Source organism: Oncorhynchus masou, chromosome 2, assembly GCF_036934945.1.
Source record: "Oncorhynchus masou masou isolate Uvic2021 chromosome 2, UVic_Omas_1.1, whole genome shotgun sequence".
Classification (NCBI taxonomy): Eukaryota; Metazoa; Chordata; class Actinopteri; order Salmoniformes; family Salmonidae; genus Oncorhynchus; species Oncorhynchus masou.
In genome coordinates, this window is record NC_088213.1 from 3334297 (window position 1) to 3348433 (window position 14137).

Sequence of the window (14137 nt, forward strand, 5' to 3'; positions counted from 1 at the left end):
ACGGACATTATAGGTTATTTGATAGTAATTAAACAACGTTCTGAGAACGGACATTATAGGTTATTTGATAGTAATTAAACAACGTTCTGAGAACGGACATTATGGGTTATTTGATAGTAATTAAGCAACGTTCTGAGAACGGACATTATAGGTTATTTGATAGTAATTAAACAACGTTCTGAGAACGGACATTATAGGTTATTTGATAGTAATTAAACAACGTTCTGAGAACGGACATTATGGGTTATTTGATAGTAATTAAACAACGTTCTGAGAACGGACATTATGGGTTATTTGATAGTAATTAAACAACGTTCTGAGAACGGACATTATAGGTTATTTGATAGTAATTAAACAACGTTCTGAGAACGGACATTATGGGTTATTTGATAGTAATTAAACAACGTTCTGAGAACGGACATTATAGGTTATTTGATAGTAATTAAACAACGTACTTCCCCCTTTTTTCTTTGTCTCCCCACTCCTCAAATCAGATGTTATTAGTCACATGTGCTGAATACAACAGGTGTAGTAGACCTCACAGTGAAATGCTGAATACAACAGGTGTAGTAGACCTCACAGTGAAATGCTGAATACAACAGGTGTAGTAGACCTCACAGTGAAATGCTGAATACAACAGGTGTAGTAGACCTCACAGTGAAATGCTGAATACAACAGGTGTAGTAGACCTCACAGTGAAATGCTGAATACAACAGGTGTAGGTAGACCTCACAGTGAAATGATGAATACAACAGGTGTAGTAGACCTCACAGTGAAATGATGAATACAACAGGTGTAGTAGACCTTACAGTGAAATGCTGAATACAACAGGTGTAGTAGACCTCACAGTGAAATGCTGAATACAACAGGTGTAGTAGACCTTACAGTGAAATGCTGAATACAACAGGTGTAGTAGACCTCACAGTGAAATGATTAATACAACAGGTGTAGTAGACCTCACAGTGAAATGCTGAATACAACAGGTGTAGTAGACCTCACAGTGAAATGCTGAATACAACAGGTGTAGTAGACCTCACAGTGAAATGCTGAATACAACAGGTGTAGTAGACCTTACAGTGAAATGCTGAATACAACAGGTGTAGTAGACCTCACAGTGAAATGCTGAATACAACAGGTGTAGTAGACCTTACAGTGAAATGCTGAATACAACAGGTGTAGTAGACTTTACAGTGAAATGCTGAATACAACAGGTGTAGTAGACCTCACAGTGAAATGCTGAATACAACAGGTGTAGTAGACCTCACAGTGAAATGCTGAATACAACAGGTGTAGTAGACCTCACAGTGAAATGCTGAATACAACAGGTGTAGTAGACCTCACAGTGAAATGATGAGTACAACAGGTGTAGTAGACCTCACAGTGAAATGCTGAGTACAACAGGTGTAGTAGACCTTACAGTGAAATGCTGAATACAACAGGTGTAGTAGACCTCACAGTGAAATGCTGAATACAACAGGTGTAGTAGACCTCACAGTGAAATGCTGAATACAACAGGTGTAGTAGACCTCACAGTGAAATGCTGAATACAACAGGTGTAGTAGACCTTACAGTGAAATGATGAATACAACAGGTATAGTAGACCTCACAGTGAAATGCTGAATACAACAGGTGTAGTAGACCTTACAGTGAAATGCTGAATACAACTGGTGTAGTAGACCTCACCTTGAAATGCTGAATACAACAGGTGTAGTAGACCTTACAGTGAAATGCTGAATACAACAGGTGTAGTAGACCTCGAGGTAATATGTACATGTAGGTAGAGTTATTAAAGTGACTATGCATAGATGACAACAGAGTAGCAGTGGTGTAAAAGAGGGGGGGGGGGCAATGCAAATAGTCTGGGTAGCCATTTGACTAGATGTTCAGGAGTCTTGTGGATTGGGGAAGTTGTTCAGAAGCCTCTTGGACCGAGACTTGGTGCTCTGGTACCGCTTTCTGTGCGCTAGCAGAGAGAACAGTCTATGACTGGGGTGGCTGGAGTCTGTGATCATTTTTAGGGCCTTCCTCTGACACCGCCTGGAATAGAGGTCCTGGATGGCAGGAAGCTTGACCCCAGTGATGTACTGGGCCGTACACACTACCCTTCTCACTTTCTCCCTCTCTTCCTCCCTCTCTCTCTCTCTCTTCCTCCCTCTCTCTCTCTCCCTCCCTCTCCCTCCCTCCCTCTCTCTTCCTCCCTCCCTCTCTCTCTCTTCCTCCCTCCCTCTCTCTCTCTTCCTTCCTGCTCGTTGCTGTGCTATCTATTTACAGCGTGTATATTGTTGTGTTGGGGTAACTGGTTGCTGGCTCCTGCTGCACAGTCACCCTGCCCCCCCCCCCCAGCGGGAAGCCGAGGGGGTTACCTCGGCAACGGAACACTACGACATCACAACAGTGTCAATCAATGCCCGACCCCGACAGAGGGGAAGCATGTGGCCGAATGTGTCGACAGGAGAGGGAGGGATGTGCATCCCAAACGTCTCTCCATATGAACAGGGCCCATGCTAAAGTAGTGCACTATGTAGGGAATATGTTTGTCCGTTTTGGGACACAGACAGAGTCACTCCTCATTCTATTCTCCTGTAATCTACTGCTTTAATGTGGCAACTGGAAGGAACGGCGCCTCGTCAACTGGCGTTTCTTTAGTTCTGAAAGGCAACAGTCTCTCTGGATGTAGTGTACACTACTGTAGTAAGGATTTCTCTCTGGAAGTAGTGTACACTACTGTAGGCAGGATTTCTCTCTGGATGTAGTGTACACTACTGTAGGCAGGATTTCTCTCTGGAAGTAGTGTACACTACTGTAGGCAGGATTTCTCTCTGGATGTAGTGTACACTACTGTAGGCAACATTCTCTCTGGAAGTAGTGTACACTACTGTAGGCAGGATTTCTCTCTGGATGTAGTGTACACTACTGTAGGCAGGATTTCTCTCTAGAAGTAGTGTACACTACTGTAGTCAGGATTTCTCTCTGGATGTAGTGTACACTACTGTAGGCAACATTCTCTCTGGAAGTAGTGTACACTACTGTAGGCAGGATTTCTCTCTGGATGTAGTGTACACTACTGTAGTCAGGATTTCTCTCTGGATGTAGTGTACACTACTGTAGGCAACATTCTCTCTGGAAGTAGTGTACACTACTGTAGGCAGGATTTCTCTCTGGATGTAGTGTACACTACTGTAGGCAGGATTTCTCTCTGGAAGTAGTGTACACTACTGTAGGCAGGATTTCTCTCTGGAAGTAGTGTACACTACTGTAGGCAGGATTTCTCTCTGGATGTAGTGTACACTACTGTAGGCAACATTCTCTCTGGAAGTAGTGTACACTACTGTAGGCAGGATTTCTCTCTGGATGTAGTGTACACTACTGTAGTCAGGATTTCTCTCTGGACGTAGTGTACACTACTGTAGGCAGGATTTCTCTCTGGATGTAGTGTACACTACTGTAGGCAGGATTTCTCTCTGGATGTAGTGTACACTACTGTAGGCAGGATTTCTCTCTGGAAGTAGTGTACACTACTGTAGGCAGGATTTCTCTCTGGATGTAGTGTACACTACTGTAGGCAACATTCTCTCTGGAAGTAGTGTACACTACTGTAGGCAGGATTTCTCTCTGGATGTAGTGTACACTACTGTAGTCAGGATTTCTCTCTGGATGTAGTGTACACTACTGTAGGCAACATTCTCTCTGGAAGTAGTGTACACTACTGTAGGCAGGATTTCTCTCTGGATGTAGTGTACACTACTGTAGGCAGGATTTCTCTCTGGAAGTAGTGTACACTACTGTAGTCAGGATTTCTCTCTGGATGTAGTGTACACTACTGTAGGCAGGATTTCTCTCTGGATGTAGTGTACACTACTGTAGTCAGGATTTCTCTCTGGATGTAGTGTACACTACTGTAGTCAGGATTTCTCTCTGGAAGTAGTGTACACTACTGTAGGCAGGATTTCTCTCTGGATGTAGTGTACACTACTGTAGGCAGGATTTCTCTCTGGATGTAGTGTACACTACTGTAGTCAGGATTTCTCTCTGGATGTAGTGTACACTACTGTAGTCAGGATTTCTCTCTGGAAGTAGTGTACACTACTGTAGGCAGGATTTCTCTCTGGATGTAGTGTACACTACTGTAGGCAGGATTTCTCTCTGGAAGTAGTGTACACTACTGTAGTCAGGATTTCTCTCTGGATGTAGTGTACACTACTGTAGGCAGGATTTCTCTCTGGATGTAGTGTACACTACTGTAGTCAGGATTTCTCTCTGGATGTAGTGTACACTACTGTAGTCAGGATTTCTCTCTGGAAGTAGTGTACACTACTGTAGGCAGGATTTCTCTCTGGATGTAGTGTACACTACTGTAGGCAACATTCTCTCTGGAAGTAGTGTACACTACTGTAGGCAGGATTTCTCTCTGGATGTAGTGTACACTACTGTAGTCAGGATTTCTCTCTGGACGTAGTGTACACTACTGTAGGCAGGATTTCTCTCTGGATGTAGTGTACACTACTGTAGGCAGGATTTCTCTCTGGAAGTAGTGTACACTACTGTAGGCAGGATTTCTCTCTGGAAGTAGTGTACACTACTGTAGGCAGGATTTCTCTCTGGAAGTAGTGTACACTACTGTAGGCAACATTCTCTCTGGAAGTAGTGTACACTACTGTAGGCAACAGTCTCTCTGGATGTAGTGTACACTACTGTAGGCAGGATTTCTCTCTGGAAGTAGTGTACACTACTGTAGGCAACATTCTCTCTGGAAGTAGTGTACACTACTGTAGGCAGGATTTCTCTCTGGATGTAGTGTACACTACTGTAGGCAGGATTTCTCTCTGGAAGTAGTGTACACTACTGTAGGCAACATTCTCTCTGGAAGTAGTGTACACTACTGTTGTCAGGATTTCTCTCTGGAAGTAGTGTACACTACTGTAGTCAGGATTTCTCTCTGGAAGTAGTGTACACTACTGTAGTCAGGATTTCTCTCTGGAAGTAGTGTACACTACTGTAGTCAGGATTTCTCTCTGGAAGTAGTGTACACTACTGTAGGCAGGATTTCTCTCTGGAAGTAGTGTACACTACTGTAGGCAGGATTTCTCTCTGGATGTAGTGTACACTACTGTAGGCAGGATTTCTCTCTGGAAGTAGTGTACACTACTGTAGGCAACATTCTCTCTGGAAGTAGTGTACACTACTGTTGTCAGGATTTCTCTCTGGAAGTAGTGTACACTACTGTAGGCAGGATTTCTCTCTGGAAGTAGTGTACACTACTTTAGTCAGGATTTCTCTCTGGAAGTAGTGTACACTACTGTAGGCAGGATTTCTCTCTGGATGTAGTGTACACTACTGTAGTCAGGATTTCTCTCTGGATGTAGTGTACACTACTGTAGGCAGGATTTCTCTCTGGAAGTAGTGTACACTACTGTAGTCAGGATTTCTCTCTGGATGTAGTGTACACTACTGTAGGCAGGATTTCTCTCTGGATGTAGTGTACACTACTGTAGGCAGGATTTCTCTCTGGATGTAGTGTACACTACTGTAGTCAGGATTTCTCTCTGGATGTAGTGTACACTACTGTAGTTGTCAGGATTTCTCTCTGGAAGTAGTGTACACTACTGTAGTCAGGATTTCTCTCTGGATGTAGTGTACACTACTGTAGTCAGGATTTCTCTCTGGATGTAGTGTACACTACTGTAGTCAGGATTTCTCTCTGGATGTAGTGTACACTACTGTAGGCAGGATTTCTCTCTGGAAGTAGTGTACACTACTGTAGTCAGGATTTCTCTCTGGAAGTAGTGTACACTACTGTAGTCAGGATTTCTCTCTGGATGTAGTGTACACTACTGTAGGCAGGATTTCTCTCTGGAAGTAGTGTACACTACTGTAGGCAGGATTTCTCTCTGGATGTAGTGTACACTACTGTAGTCAGGATTTCTCTCTGGAAGTAGTGTACACTACTGTAGTTGTCAGGATTTCTCTCTGGAAGTAGTGTACACTACTGTAGTTGTCAGGATTTCTCTCTGGAAGTAGTGTACACTACTGTAGTTGTCAGGATTTCTCTCTGGATGTAGTGTACACTACTGTAGTCAGGATTTCTCTCTGGATGTAGTGTACACTACTGTAGTCAGGATTTCTCTCTGGAAGTAGTGTACACTACTGTAGGCAGGATTTCTCTCTGGATGTAGTGTACACTACTGTAGGCAGGATTTCTCTCTGGATGTAGTGTACACTACTGTAGGCAACATTCTCTCTGGAAGTAGTGTACACTACTGTAGTCAGGATTTCTCTCTGGATGTAGTGTACACTACTGTAGGCAGGATTTCTCTCTGGATGTAGTGTACACTACTGTAGGCAGGATTTCTCTCTGGAAGTAGTGTACACTACTGTAGTTGTCAGGATTTCTCTCTGGAAGTAGTGTACACTACTGTAGGCAGGATTTCTCTCTGGATGTAGTGTACACTACTGTAGTCAGGATTTCTCTCTGGAAGTAGTGTACACTACTGTAGGCAGGATTTCTCTCTGGATGTAGTTTCTCTCTGGATGTAGTGTACACTACTGTAGTCAGGATTTCTCTCTGGATGTAGTGTACACTACTGTAGTCAGGATTTCTCTCTGGATGTAGTGTACACTACTGTAGTCAGGATTTCTCTCTGGATGTAGTGTACACTACTGTAGTCAGGATTTCTCTCTGGATGTAGTGTACACTACTGTAGTCAGGATTTCTCTCTGGATGTAGTGTACACTACTGTAGTCAGGATTTCTCTCTGGATGTAGTGTACACTACTGTAGTCAGGATTTCTCTCTGGATGTAGTGTACACTACTGTAGTCTCTCTGGATGTAGTGTACACTACTGTAGGCAGGATTTCTCTCTGGAAGTAGTGTACACTACTGTAGTCAGGATTTCTCTCTGGATGTAGTGTACACTACTGTAGTCAGGATTTCTCTCTGGATGTAGTGTACACTACTGTAGGCAGGATTTCTCTCTGGATGTAGTGTACACTACTGTAGTCAGGATTTCTCTCTGGATGTAGTGTACACTACTGTAGTCAGGATTTCTCTCTGGATGTAGTGTACACTACTGTAGTCAGGATTTCTCTCTGGATGTAGTGTACACTACTGTAGGCAGGATTTCTCTCTGGAAGTAGTGTACACTACTGTAGTTGTCAGGATTTCTCTCTGGATGTAGTGTACACTACTGTAGTCAGGATTTCTCTCTGGATGTAGTGTACACTACTGTAGGCAGGATTTCTCTCTGGAAGTAGTGTACACTACTGTAGGCAGGATTTCTCTCTGGATGTAGTGTACACTACTGTAGGCAGGATTTCTCTCTGGAAGTAGTGTACACTACTGTAGTTGTCAGGATTTCTCTCTGGATGTAGTGTACACTACTGTAGTCAGGATTTCTCTCTGGATGTAGTGTACACTACTGTAGGCAGGATTTCTCTCTGGATGTAGTGTACACTACTGTAGTCAGGATTTCTCTCTGGAAGTAGTGTACACTACTGTAGTCAGGTCAGGATTTCTCTCTGGATGTAGTGTACACTACTGTAGTCAGGATTTCTCTCTGGATGTAGTGTACACTACTGTAGGCAGGATTTCTCTCTGGAAGTAGTGTACACTACTGTAGGCAGGATTTCTCTCTGGATGTAGTGTACACTACTGTAGTTGTCAGGATTTCTCTCTGGAAGTAGTGTACACTACTGTAGGCAGGATTTCTCTCTGGATGTAGTGTACACTACTGTAGTCAGGATTTCTCTCTGGATGTAGTGTACACTACTGTAGGCAGGATTTCTCTCTGGAAGTAGTGTACACTACTGTAGTCAGGATTTCTCTCTGGATGTAGTGTACACTACTGTAGTCAGGATTTCTCTCTGGAAGTAGTGTACACTACTGTAGGCAGGATTTCTCTCTGGATGTAGTGTACACTACTGTAGGCAGGATTTCTCTCTGGAAGTAGTGTACACTACTGTAGTCAGGATTTCTCTCTGGATGTAGTGTACACTACTGTAGTCAGGATTTCTCTCTGGATGTAGTGTACACTACTGTAGTCAGGATTTCTCTCTGGAAGTAGTGTACACTACTGTAGGCAGGATTTCTCTCTGGATGTAGTGTACACTACTGTAGTCAGGATTTCTCTCTGGATGTAGTGTACACTACTGTAGTCAGGATTTCTCTCTGGATGTAGTGTACACTACTGTAGTCAGGATTTCTCTCTGGATGTAGTGTACACTACTGTAGGCAGGATTTCTCTCTGGATGTAGTGTACACTACTGTAGTCAGGATTTCTCTCTGGATGTAGTGTACACTACTGTAGTTGTCAGGATTTCTCTCTGGAAGTAGTGTACACTACTGTAGGCAGGATTTCTCTCTGGATGTAGTGTACACTACTGTAGGCAACATTCTCTCTGGAAGTAGTGTACACTACTGTAGGCAGGATTTCTCTCTGGAAGTAGTGTACACTACTGTAGTCAGGATTTCTCTCTGGAGTAGTGTACACTACTGTAGTCAGGATTTCTCTCTGGATGTAGTGTACACTACTGTAGTCAGGATTTCTCTCTGGATGTAGTGTACACTACTGTAGTTGTCAGGATTTCTCTCTGGAAGTAGTGTACACTACTGTAGGCAGGATTTCTCTCTGGAAGTAGTGTACACTACTGTAGGCAGGATTTCTCTCTGGAAGTAGTGTACACTACTGTAGTCAGGATTTCTCTCTGGATGTAGTGTACACTACTGTAGTCAGGATTTCTCTCTGGATGTAGTGTACACTACTGTAGTCAGGATTTCTCTCTGGAAGTAGTGTACACTACTGTAGGCAGGATTTCTCTCTGGAAGTAGTGTACACTACTGTAGTCAGGATTTCTCTCTGGATGTAGTGTACACTACTGTAGTTGTCAGGATTTCTCTCTGGATGTAGTGTACACTACTGTAGTCAGGATTTCTCTCTGGAAGTAGTGTACACTACTGTAGTTGTCAGGATTTCTCTCTGGAAGTAGTGTACACTAGGATTTCTCTCTGTAGTGTACACTACTGTAGTCAGGATTTCTCTCTGGAAGTAGTGTACACTACTGTAGTCAGGATTTCTCTCTGGATGTAGTGTACACTACTGTAGGCAGGATTTCTCTCTGGATGTAGTGTACACTACTGTAGTCAGGATTTCTCTCTGGATGTAGTGTACACTACTGTAGTCAGGATTTCTCTCTGGAAGTGGTACTGTAGTCAGGATTTCTCTCTGGATGTAGTGTACACTACTGTAGTCAGGATTTCTCTCTGGATGTAGTGTACACTACTGTAGTCAGGATTTCTCTCTGGATGTAGTGTACACTACTGTAGTCAGGATTTCTCTCTGGAGTTGTAGTGTACACTACTGTAGTCAGGATTTCTCTCTGGATGTAGTGTACACTACTGTAGATTTGTCTGGATGTAGAGTTGATTTCTCTCTGGATGTAGTGTACACTACTGTAGTCAGGATTTCTCTCTGGATGTAGTGTACACTACTGTAGTCAGGATTTCTCTGGATGTAGTGTACACTACTGTCTGGAAGTAGTGTATAATGATCCTGTCTGGGTGTAGTAGGATTTCTCTCTGGATGTAGTGTACACTACTGTAGTCTGGGTGGTAGAGGTAATTTGATCCTGTCTGGATGGTAGTGTACACTACTGGGTGGTGAGTCTGGGTGGTAGAGTTGTAATATAATTCTGTCTGGGTGGTAGAGTTGTAATATAACACTGTCTGGGTGGTGTAGTCAGGATTTCCTGTCTGGGTCTGTTGATGATCCTGTCTGGGTGGTAGTGTACACTACTGTCCTGTCAGTTGTAATATAATGATCCTGTCTGGGTGGTAGAGTTGTAATATAATGATCCTGTCTGGGTCAGGATTGATCTGTCTGGGTGGTAGATGTAATATAATGATCCTGTCTGGGTGGTAGAGTTGTAATATAATATCCTGTCTGATCCTGTCTGGGTGGTAGAGTTGTAATATAATGATCCTGTCTGGGTGGTAGAGTTGGATCCTGTCTGGGTGGTAGAGTTGTAATATAATGATCCTGTCTGGGGTGTAGTCTGGGTGGTAGAGTTGTAATATAATGATCCTGTCTGGGTGGTAGAGTTGTAATATAATGATCCACTACTGGGTGGGAGTTGTAATATAATGATTTCTCCTGTCTGGGTGGTAGAGTTGTAATATAATGATCCTGTCTGGGTGGTAGTGTAAGTAATATAATGATCCTGTCTGGGTGGTGGTTGATCCTGTCTGGGTGGTAGAGTTGTAATATAATGATCCTGTCTGGGTGGTGGAGTTGTAATATAATGATCCTGTCTGGGTGGTTGATCCTGTCTGGGTGGTAGAGTTGTAATATAATGATCCTGTCTGGGTGGTTGAGTTGTAATATAATGATCCTGTCTGGGTGGTAGAGTTGTAATATAATGATCTGTCTGTCTGGGTGGTAGAGTTGTAATATAATGATCCTGTCTGGGTGGTAGAGTTGTAATATAATGATCCTGTCTGGGTGGTGGAGTTGTAATATAATGATCCTGTCTGGGTGGTAGAGTTGTAATATAATGATCCTGTCTGGGTGGTAGAGTTAATATCCTGTCTGGGTGGTAGAGTTGTAATATAATGATCCTGTCTGGGTGGTAGAGTTGTAATATAATGATCCTGTCTGGGTGTTGTGATCCTGTCTGGGTGGTAGAGTTGTAATATAATGATCCTGTCTGGGTGGTAGAGTTGTAATATAATGATCCTGTCTGGGTGGTAGAGTTGTAATATAATGATCCTGTCTGGGTGGTAGAGTTGTAATATAATGATCCTGTCTGGGTGGTAGAGTTGTAATATAATGATCCTGTCTGGGTGGTAGAGAGTTGTAATATAATGATCCCTGTCTGGGTGGTAGAGTTGTATATATAATGATCCTGTCTGGGTGGTAGAGTTGTAATATAATGATCCTGTCTGGGTGGTTGATCCTGTCTGGGTGGTAGAGTTGTAATATAATGATCTGGGTGGTAGAGTTGTAATATAATGAGTCTGGGTGGTAGAGTTGTAATATAATGATCCTGTCTGGGTGGTAGAGTTGTAATATAATGATCCTGTCTGGGTGGTAGATCCTGTCTGGGTGGTAATATAATGATCATGTCTGGGTGGTAGAGTTGTAATATAATGATCCTGTCTGGGTGGTGGTTGATCCTGTCTGGGTGGTAGAGTTGTAATATAATGATCCTGTCTGGGTGGTAGAGTTGTAATATAATGATCCTGTCTGGGTGGTTGATCCTGTCTGGGTGGTAGAGTTGTAATATAATGATCCTGTCTGGGTGGTAGAGTTGTAATATAATGATCCTGTCTGGGTGGTAGAGTTGTAATATAATGATCCTGTCTGGGTGGTTGATCCTGTCTGGGTGGTAGAGTTGTAATATAATGATCCTGTCTGGGTGGTAGAGTTGTAATATAATGATCCTGTCTGGGTGGTTGATCCTGTCTGGGTGGTAGAGTTGTAATATAATGATCCTGTCTGGGTGGTAGAGTTGTAATATAATGATCCTGTCTGGGTGGTAGAGTTGTAATATAATGATCCTGTCTGGGTGGTAGAGTTGTAATATAATGATCCTGTCTGGGTGGTAGAGTTGTAATATAATGATCCTGTCTGGGTGGTAGAGTTGTAATATAATGATCCTGTCTGGGTGGTAGAGTTGTAATATGATGATCCTGTCTGGGTGGTAGAGTTGTAATATAATGATCCTGTCTGGGTGGTAGAGTTGTAATATAATGATCCTGTCTGGGTGGTAGAGTTGTAATATAATGAGCCTGTCTGGGTGGTAGAGTTGTAATATAATGATCCTGTCTGGGTGGTTGATCCTGTCTGGGTGGTAGAGTTGTAATATAATGATCCTGTCTGGGTGGTTGAGTTGTAATATAATGATCCTGTCTGGGTGGTAGAGTTGTAATATAATGATCCTGTCTGGGTGGTAGAGTTGTAATATATGATGATCCTGTCTGGGTGGTAGAGTTGTAATATAATGATCCTGTCTGGGTGGTTGATCCTGTCTGGGTGGTAGAGTTGTAATATAATGATCCTGTCTGGGTGGTAGAGTTGTAATATAATGATCCTGTCTGTGTGGTTGATCCTGTCTGGGTGGTAGAGTTGTAATATAATGATCCTGTCTGGGTGGTAGAGTTGTAATATAATGATCCTGTCTGGGTGGTAGAGTTGTAATATAATGATCCTGTCTGGGTGGTAGAGTTGTAATATAATGATCCTGTCTGGGTGGTAGAGTTGTAATATAATGATCCTGTCTGGGTGGTAGAGTTGTAATATAATGATCCTGTCTGTCTGGGTGGTAGAGTTGTAATATAATGATCCTGTCTGGGTGGTAGAGTTGTAATATAATGATCCTGTCTGGGTGGTAGAGTTGTAATATAATGATCCTGTCTGGGTGGTAGAGTTGTAATATAATGATCCTGTCTGGGTGGTAGAGTTGTAATATAATGATCCTGTCTGGGTGGTTGATCCTGTCTGGGTGGTAGAGTTGTAATATAATGATCCTGTCTGGGTGGTAGAGTTGTAATATAATGATCCTGTCTGGGTGGTAGAGTTGTAATATAATGATCCTGTCTGGGTGGTAGAGTTGTAATATAATGATCCTGTCTGGGTGGTTGATCCTGTCTGGGTGGTAGAGTTGTAATATAATGATCCTGTCTGGGTGGTTGATCCTGTCTGGGTGGTAGAGTTGTAATATAATGATCCTGTCTGGGTGGTAGAGTTGTAATATAATGATCCTGTCTGGGTGGTAGAGTTGTAATATAATGATCCTGTCTGGGTGGTAGAGTTGTAATATAATGATCCTGTCTGTGGTAGAGTTGTAATATAATGATCCTGTCTGGGTGGTAGAGTTGTAATATAATGATCCTGTCTGGGTGGTTGATCCTGTCTGGGTGGTAGAGTTGTAATATAATGATCCTGTCTGGGTGGTAGAGTTGTAATATAATGATCCTGTCTGGGTGGTAGAGTTGTAATATAATGATCCTGTCTGGGTGGTAGAGTTGTAATATAATGATCCTGTCTGGGTGGTAGAGTTGTAATATAATGATCCTGTCTGGGTGGTAGAGTTGTAATATAATGATCCTGTCTGGGTGGTTGATCCTGTCTGGGTGGTAGAGTTGTAATATAATGATCCTGTCTGGGTGGTTGATCCTGTCTGGGTGGTTGATCCTGTCTGGGTGGTAGAGTTGTAATATAATGATCCTGTCTGGGTGGTAGAGTTGTAATATAATGATCCTGTCTGGGTGGTAGAGTTGTAATATAATGATCCTGTCTGGGTGGTGGTAATATAATGATCCTGTCTGGGTGGTAGAGTTGTAATATAATGATCCTGTCTGGGTGGGTGTTGTAATATAATGATCCTGTCTGGGTGGTAGAGTTGTAATATAATGATCCTGGGTGGTTGATCCTGTCTGGGTGGTAGAGTTGTAATATAATGATCCTGTCTGGGTGGTAGAGTTGTAATATAATGATGGTAGAGTTGTAATATAATGATCCTGTCTGGGTGGTTGATCCTGTCTGGGTGGTAGAGTTGTAATATAATGATCCTGTCTGGGTGGTAGAGTTGTAATATAATGATCCTGTCTGGGTGGTAGAGTTGTAATATAATGATCCTGTCTGGGTGGTTGATCCTGTCTGGGTGGTAGAGTTGTAATATAATGATCCTGTCTGGGTGGTTGATCCTGTCTGGGTGGTAGAGTTGTAATATAATGATCCTGTCTGGGTGGTAGAGTTGTAATATAATGATCCTGTCTGGGTGGTTGATCCTGTCTGGGTGGTAGAGTTGTAATATAATGATCCTGTCTGGGTGGTAGATCCTGTCTGGGTGGTAGAGTTGTAATATAATGATCCTGTCTGGGTGGTAGAGTTGTAATATAATGATCCTGTCTGGGTGGTAGAGTTGTAATATAATGATCCTGTCTGGGTGGTTGATCCTGTCTGGGTGGTAGAGTTGTAATATAATGATCCTGTCTGGGTGGTAGAGTTGTAATATAATGATCCTGTCTGGGTGGTAGAGTTGTAATATAATGATCCTGTCTGGGTGGTTGATCCTGTCTGGGTGGTAGAGTTGTAATATAATGATCCTGTCTGGGTGGTAGAGTTGTGTAATATAATGAATA